Source organism: Sceloporus undulatus, chromosome 6 (assembly GCF_019175285.1).
Source record: "Sceloporus undulatus isolate JIND9_A2432 ecotype Alabama chromosome 6, SceUnd_v1.1, whole genome shotgun sequence".
Taxonomy (NCBI): domain Eukaryota; kingdom Metazoa; phylum Chordata; class Lepidosauria; order Squamata; family Phrynosomatidae; genus Sceloporus; species Sceloporus undulatus.
In genome coordinates, this window is record NC_056527.1 from 162759087 (window position 1) to 162767359 (window position 8273).

Consider the following 8273-nt stretch of genomic DNA (forward strand, 5'->3'; position numbering starts at 1 on the left):
GGAGGTATGTGTTTAAATGATGCATGCATCCTAAGAATCCGGAAGCTGCACCAAAGCTGCAGTCCAGTGCTTAGGAATGGAGTGTGGCTTTGGTGCAACTTCCGGACTCTGCATCATTTAAATAGCATACCTCCAAAGAGACCCGAAGCAGCTTTATTTTGGCAGTCTGTAACAGGCCTTAAGGACTATCAGTTGTGGCATCAAAGAACTTGGGTCCCATCACTCTAGAAGCTATCTGTATGTTTACATGCATTCTGCTATAATATTTCCATTATAAAGTCATAACATTTGCAGTACATTTTAAGGACATTAAAATGGCAGTAGGACTGCTGGAGTAACTGCAAACAAAATGCGTAATTCCATTAGTAGTTCAACATCATTATAAAAACCCAGCATCCCAACGAGATTAATTCTACATTCAGTCTACATTATGTGTACAGTCAGCTGAGAATCCCTAAGCTAAAAGAGTATAAAAACAACAACAGTGAAATATTCAGTGTAAAGTGTTTAACTTGTGCAAAGGAAAGACATTGGTCTGCTAAGCCCTCCCAGAATTTCTAACTGGCATGTTATCAAACAGACAAAGAGGCCTTTCACTAGACACTGATATAGCACTAAAAATAACCAGATACAACTTGACAAAACAGAAATAAACCCACTTGTCAAATGTATGCCTCAAATTTCCTTTGTTTACTGCATATACAACTGCACTGCCAGAGAAAGCTAGTGCCAGGAAGAACATGACATTCAGAAGGGTGACATCTGACAAATTAGCAGTGGAAAATCTACCTAGGTACATATTTGCAAATGGATGGGTAAAATATACCAAGTTAGCAGAGCTTAGAGAAAACAGTACACAACTTTTAACAAACAAACATTTGGTTAGCTAAATAGCAGGGATTGCTGTGTCATTAACTGTTACCAATTGCAAGAGGCTTTTCAAAAAGGTTAACCCTTTTAGATTACTCTTTTAGAATACACAAGTCTTCTCTCTCTATGCAAAGCCATTAAAAGAGACTGCTACTGGGAAGCATTATACTAAGGAAACAAATGAACAAACTGTAGAGTATGAAATGTTTATAGGTATGCCTAGGCTCAAGTTTAAACCTTGTAGGAACAGACCAGACCAGGAAGGAAGCAGCGACATCTTACACATCATTTACAGAAGGTGATTCTGCAATTTTCTTCCAGACAAACAACTGTATCCATCTGGAGAAAGTGGTAAAAGAGGCCTTGGGGAAAGGGAACAAATGCCTACAAAATCCTACTGGTCTTGAGGACTTCCAACCAGCTTTACCCCAGCTACTGCCCTTTTAAGAATTCCAAAATGGGGAGAAATCTTGGTCAGAGAATAGGAATTTGAGCTCAAGGATATTCTTTGCATATCTAAATAAGCAACAACCTTCAGGTTTTTAGTTACACACTATCCACCATCACCAATATTCGTATCTGAAAGGACACCAGGGTTCAGAAATGCAACTAGACCACAAGTTGAACATGAGTCAACAGTGTGATGCAGCAGCTAACAAGGCCAATGCGATTTTAGGCTGCATCAATAGAAGTATAGTGTCTAGATCAAGGGAAGTCACAGTGCCACTGTATTCTGCTCTGGTCAGGCCCCACCTGGAATATTGTGTCCAGTTCTGGGCCCCACAATTGAGAAAGGATGTGGAGAAACTGGAGTGTGTCCAAAGGAGGGCGACTAAAATGATGAAGGGTCTGGAAATCATGCCCTATGAGGAACAACTTAGGGAGCTGGGGATGTTTAGCCTGGAACAGAGAAGGTTAAGAGGTGATATGATAGCCCTATTTAAATACTTGAAGGGAGGTCATATTGAGGAGGGAGCAAGCTTGTTTTCTGCTGCTCCAGAGACTAGGACCCGGTAGAAGAAGAATATGGACATACGCATTTCATATTTCCAAGACCTGGGCAACTGCGACGGCAGGATTCCAAGTAGCAGACCCAGATTTTTAAGACATTCGTGTTCCACTGTAACAAACACTAATATAGCAAGAGTCACTATCTCAGGCTCAGTTCTTCATTTCCAAGTGGGAATCAGAGTGCTCTCTAGGTGGGCTGTTGAGAGATTATTTAAGATGTACACCAAGTTTTCTTTCTGGAGCAGGTAACAGGTAGAATAGGAAGCAAATACTGAGTGGAGGAAATATTAAAATTCATCACTAACAATTGCAGCCAGCATGGTATAGTAGGCTGAGTGTTGTACTATGACTCTGGAGACCACCATTCGAATCCCTTCCTGGCTACAGAAACCCATTGGGATGCTCTCTCAGCCTCAGAGGAAGGCAAGGGCAAACCCGCTCTGAACAAATCTTGACACTAAAACCCAGTAATAAATTCACCTTAGGGTTGCCAAAATGACTTGAAGGCACACAGCAACAACAAACTATGAATGCCTTTCAAAATGAAAATGTATCTGGCTCATAGAGCCATACCAAAGCATTAATTTAGGTGAAACAAATAGCTCACCATATAGGAAGAGAGAAAGATAGTATCAAAGGTTAATTTTAAAACAGGCTTTGCCTTCCATGTTTTCTTCAGGGCAAGATGGAAAAGACTCTTACAGTGAAACCATTCTCAGTCCAGGAATTTGTTTCATGTAAAAGAACTGAACTCATAAAACCTGCTTTTGGTTACTGCAAGCTTTTCAATTTGGCAGTATGTGTTGGGTGGGGGAAGAATAGGAAGTATTAATGTTATAGTTAAAAGATGAGGAGCCAGAAACCCTTGACAATGGTCCAAAACACACTGCGAAAATAATCCAGTCTGAGACCTCTTTAACTGCCCTGGGTCAGTGCTAGGGAATCCTGGGAATTGTAGCTTACTGTGGCACCAGAGGTCTCTGACAGAGAAGGCTAAATGTCTTGCAAAAGTACAGTTCCCAGAATTCCCTAGGGCAGTTAAAGCAGTCTCAAACTGAATTATTTCTGCAGTGTTTTGGACCAACGTTCTGCAAATTGCCCAGAGGTCTATTAGATCTGCCTTCTTCTGCCCATCCATGGTTTAATCTGTGCCGGTTTGATGATCACCAGCCTTTATGCTATAGTTTCTTTTTTCTAGACAAGGACTACATAGCATTCTCAGAAAGTTACCTTTGCCATGCAAATATTCATTGCTAAACCCGTTACGTAACCCAGACAACTTTGTGATCTGCATTGCTATTGTGTTTATAGAACAGGAAGCTCAAATGCATCATTGTACAATTAAAACACAAAGACTATTCGTCACACGTTGGAATTGGTCGCCAATAATGCAGCCTAGTAACAACTTCAATTACAATTCTTATTTCATACCTTTAAAAAAAGTTCCTGATTTTTAGCACTGGTCCATTTCTAGACAAACACAGCTTTAAAATATACACTTTAAGTGATAAAGTTCCTTCAGTTTCTTTCAGGCATCCTGAAATTTCAACTTTATTTTTGTTTTTATACCCCAATGTGTTTTTTTCCATGTTAATAATTTGCTAGAAACCAAACTGAGATAGTTATGGTAACCTGACCGAGTAACACCTTCCCACACAGACACCTCCCACTTGAAATAAAACTGGTATTTCTTCACAGACAACGTCTTCTAAGAACATAAACCCAGTTGGGGAAGTAGTTTGTTTACCCCAAATCGAAAAGCCATTCTGTCATTCAATAAGCATGTCAAGTATGGACCTATCCCTTAACAAACCTTTAATCTGACCCAAAATCCCAATGTATATCCCCTCTAAATCTTAAAAGCTCCATGCAACAGACAACTTAGATTACTGTCTCAGGCTCTTTGAGCTATGAAGATTTCTGCCCTTTAATTCCAGGGGAAGGTATTGGCAAATCACTTCTGAATATTCCTTGCCTTAAAAAACCCTAAGAAATTCATGGGATTGCCATATGTCAACAGGCAACTTGAATGTGTGCACACACAAAAACACAATCTTTTCTCATTAAGCGCATGGGTAAGGAAAAAAACCCTGACTTTATTAAGGCAGACTTGACCCTTGTCTTAAGCGTGCAAAGCTGTTGTAACAGTAAACCACAATACAATTAAGGGAACAAATAATTTTGTACTTTAGCTAATGCACCCACGGACTAAAATTTCCGATAGGCTTTTTAAAAAGAATGACTTGACTGTCAGTATATATATATGAACATGGCTGAAGGGAAAGAGATGCACACCCATGCTGTACAAACAAGACACTATAGCTGGACTCTGTACAAGACAACTGGGATGACAAAGTCCATCCATCGTTCAAACCCTCTTCCAATTTAGGAAAACTGCTGCCACAGGATCCCTGACACAGCAAGTCCAACCTCTGCTTAGAAACCCTACTCTAACAATGGAGAATCCACTACTTTTAAGTCATGTTTCTTCTTAATCTAATGCTTTTCTTAATCTAATATGTAGTTAAAAATCCTCTTTCTTCTCATTTGAACCTATTTGCTTGTATCCTACCATTCGAAGCCACACAGTACAAATGGGCCCCATCATGTATGTAACAGACCTTCAATTGTGAAGTCGAAGGGTTTCATGGCCGGCATCCATGGCTTTTTGTGGGTTTTCCGGGCTCTGTGGCCATGTTCTAGAAGGTTCTAGACCTTCAATTATTTACGCATTGATTTGTATTTGTTTTATTAAAATATATTCTAGGCTGCTTTTATCATCTTTTCAATATCTCTTCTCCAGGTCCAGAAGTACTGTAGTGGGAAAAGGGAAGGATTAACCATATAGAAGGGAATGGGGGGTCCAAGCCTAGCAGAACCCAAAAGAAAAAGGTAGGCCCACATAAAGAAGTTCCAAAAAGCTGAGAGTAATGGATGCGGAAGCAGAAGGCAAATAGTGTCACCGCTTTGAAAACAAACCTAGGTAGGAGGGTGAAAAGAGAAAAATCCTGTGACATCGGCTGGAAATGGTGTCATCCAGAGACCATAACCATTTCATAATAAGCTGAAACCAGATAAGCCACAAAGAAGTCCACAACTCATGTAATAAAGAGAAACAGCAACTGGGAGGACAACAGGTGGGGCAAAGCCCTTAAAAAGATAAGTGAAAGCCTATACAATGGTAAAGGAGAAAAGAGGAATGGAGGGAAAGATAACTAAATTATAACCGGTGGGAAGGAGGATAAAGAAGGCGAGGAACATCTCACATCATAATGTGGCAAACCACACATCATGTGCCAGGAGGATCTACAATATTAAAAGACTAAAGAAATGCTCTTTAAAATGGACTGTTTTGTAAACTGAACTTGAACACAGCCAAGGGCAGGCCTTACTCTCATGTTTACCCCTCACACATGCGGGGTACACATGGCACAAGAGGCTACTGTTTCACATCCTTGCTTGTGGGCTTTCCAGCAGGGTTAGAGGGGGAAAAACCAGTCAGGCCTCATTCCCACTTACAGGTAAACTGGTGTGTGATCCGAATTGATGGATCGATTCGACATTGGATCGTGGTTTACACTACACTTGCCCCAATCGCATTTCCTGTCATCAAAACAACCCACTTGTGGTTCCCATTCATGAATGAATCGATTCAAAACGATTCGGTTCCAGCCATCCAGAGGGGAAATTTAAATCGATTTCGATTCACATCGGATTCACACTTGCGCTGGATCGACTTATCGAAAAATCAGCGGGGGAAAAATCAGCGTCAAAAAGATGCAAATTAAATGGTTCTGGAGCATGGCCCCCCCTCTGGGAATGGCTTCAGCGATTCGGATTAAGTGGGAACCAGGGTCATTTGAACTGGGTCAAACATAAGTGCAATCCAGTTTAAAAAGGTAGTGGGAATGAGGCTTTAAATACATTTCAGATAAGGGGGACTGAACCTATAGGTATGTATGTGTGTATCTTATGTGCCTCCAACCCTAAGGTGAATCTGTCGTTGGCTTTTCTTTTGACAAGTTCCTCCAAAGGCGGGTTGCCAGTGCCACCATCCTCTGAGGCTGAGAGAGTGTGACTTGCCCAAGGGGACCCAATGGGTTTCCAAAGGGACCCAAGCCTTGGCCTCCAGAGTCATAATCCTATGCTCAAACCACTAGACTGGCTCTCTATGGATGTGTATATGGCTAGTTATTAACTGCTTCCTTCTGATATCCAGGACACAAATGCTGTTGGTTTGCTTCTTTTAATCTCTCTCTGTCACACAGATATATAGAACAGAATGAAAAACAAAATGGCATGCAGGGGATTACTGAGATGAATTACACTTGGTCTGCCATACCCACAGATTCTTTATCATCTATGGCTTGGCTATATAAACACACACACACACACATATATTCCTAAGAGCAAACCCTGATTTTGGCATTTTATATAATGGACACCTTTTTATTATATCATTGTATTTAATGGGACTTGAGCACCCACAGATTTTGGTATCTATCGAGAGGGTCCTGGAACAACAACAACACACACGTATATACACATATATACAAGGTGAGCCTCCCTCACCTGAAATACTTAGGAACAGAAATGTTTGGGGTTTATTGATTGATTGATTTACTATTTTGGAGTATTGTATTTACATATACATAATAAGATATTGTGGCTAAGAAAAATCCCACTACAGGTGGACATGTGTCAATACTGTATTCCCAAATCCTCTGTGTGTGTGTATGTCTGTATGTGTGTGTATATATATATATATATATAGAGAGAGAGAGAGAGAGAGAGAGAGACAGACATATATATACTGTCTGTGCATATATATGTGGGCACATACACACATATATATACTGTATGTGTGTATATCCCCACCACCATCCCTTTCTCCTTTTGTGTCGTGACCTTTCAGATTGTAAGCCTGAGGGCAGGGAACCATCTAATTAAAAAGACGGCATGTACAGCGCTGTGTACATTTACAGCAGTATATATCTAAAGCTTAACAACAACAACAACAACAACAATAATATATATACACGCACACATGAACACACACACTCATATATATATACAGTATACCGTATGATACTGTGTGGGTGTATTTATACACACACTCTGTATGTGTGTGTGTATATATATATATATATATATAGTCTGTGCATAAATATGTGTGTATATATGTACTGTATGTGTATATATATTACATATATATATATACACACACACATATATACTGTATTTATGTATGTACACACAGACATATATACTGTATGTTTGTGCATATATATATATATATATATAGAGAGAGAGTATATATATGCATATATAGATATATACAGATACACACACACATATATCTATATCTATATCACCCCGCTAAAGCCATCCTCCCAGAGCAAGGCGAGGCCCCTGCTGCGACTGCTGTGCCTCGGGGCCCTTCCCGGCCCAGGCGTCCCCACGGCGGCCTTTGTCTCGGCCAGGCCACCTCACAATCCCCCGACCCCAGCAAGGCCCACCGGGGCTCCCGAAGAAAGCCGCCTGGAGAGCTCCGAAGGGAGGTCTTCGTGGCCCATAGGAAAATCCCCGGATGTTGTGTTGGGGGAGAACCCCCTCCGCTCCCCCCGGACCCCCTCGCGCCGTCCTTAGAGTCCCCTCTCGGCCCCCGTCCCCCGCTCACCTGCACAGAAGGCCCCACCTGGGCGCGCCCTCCGCTTCCTTCCTCGACAGCGACGCCCATCGAGACAGATGCTCCGCCACCGCTGCTCGCGCTCACAGACTCCTTCGGCTACTGCCGACGCCCCGCCTCCGCCGTCATTACCATTGAGCCCGCCCTCTGTCACTCAACTCAAACCGGGTTCGCTATTGGACGCCGTCGAACGGGGGGAGGGGCGAAAGGGCGGAGGGCTACGCCCCTCCCGCAGCCAAGGGGGGGAAGGAGACAAGAGAGGGAGAGAGGAGCTGTGATGAGCGATTGGCTGGTTGTGACGCAAAGGGGCGGGCACTCGCGGCGCTATTGGTTGGGAGGGAGTGTCAATCAGGATGGGAGGGAGGGCTGAGTTGAGGAAGAAGGAGGCAAAGGGAGGGTCACGTGGGCTTCCAGGTTATTTTTCTTCCCCCAAATTTTTATTTTTATAAATAATGTTTATATATATATATAATTTTATATATTTTATACTTTTAGAAATAATGTTTATTTGAGATATATATATATATATATATATATATATAATATTTTTATATTTTTAATATTTTATTTTTAAAAATAATATTTATTACATATATATATATATATAAATATTTTAATATTGTTAATATTTTAGTTTTATAAATAATGTTTATTTATATATATTTATATATTTATACGTATATTATATTTTATAAAAATGTTT

General features: G+C 41.0%; 1 protein-coding gene across 1 annotated transcript in view; it reads right to left on the reverse strand.

The window, feature by feature from the left end:
* The window catches only part of ABHD2 (abhydrolase domain containing 2, acylglycerol lipase), a 34613-nt gene extending 26907 nt beyond the window's left edge, over positions 1 to 7706 (reverse strand). Inside the window, exon 1 of the mRNA XM_042473219.1 lies at positions 7562 to 7706. The gene's annotated coding sequence lies outside the window, so the exon portion shown is untranslated. The remainder of the gene's footprint in view (positions 1 to 7561) is intronic.
* Positions 7707 to 8273: the final 567 nt, after the last annotated feature.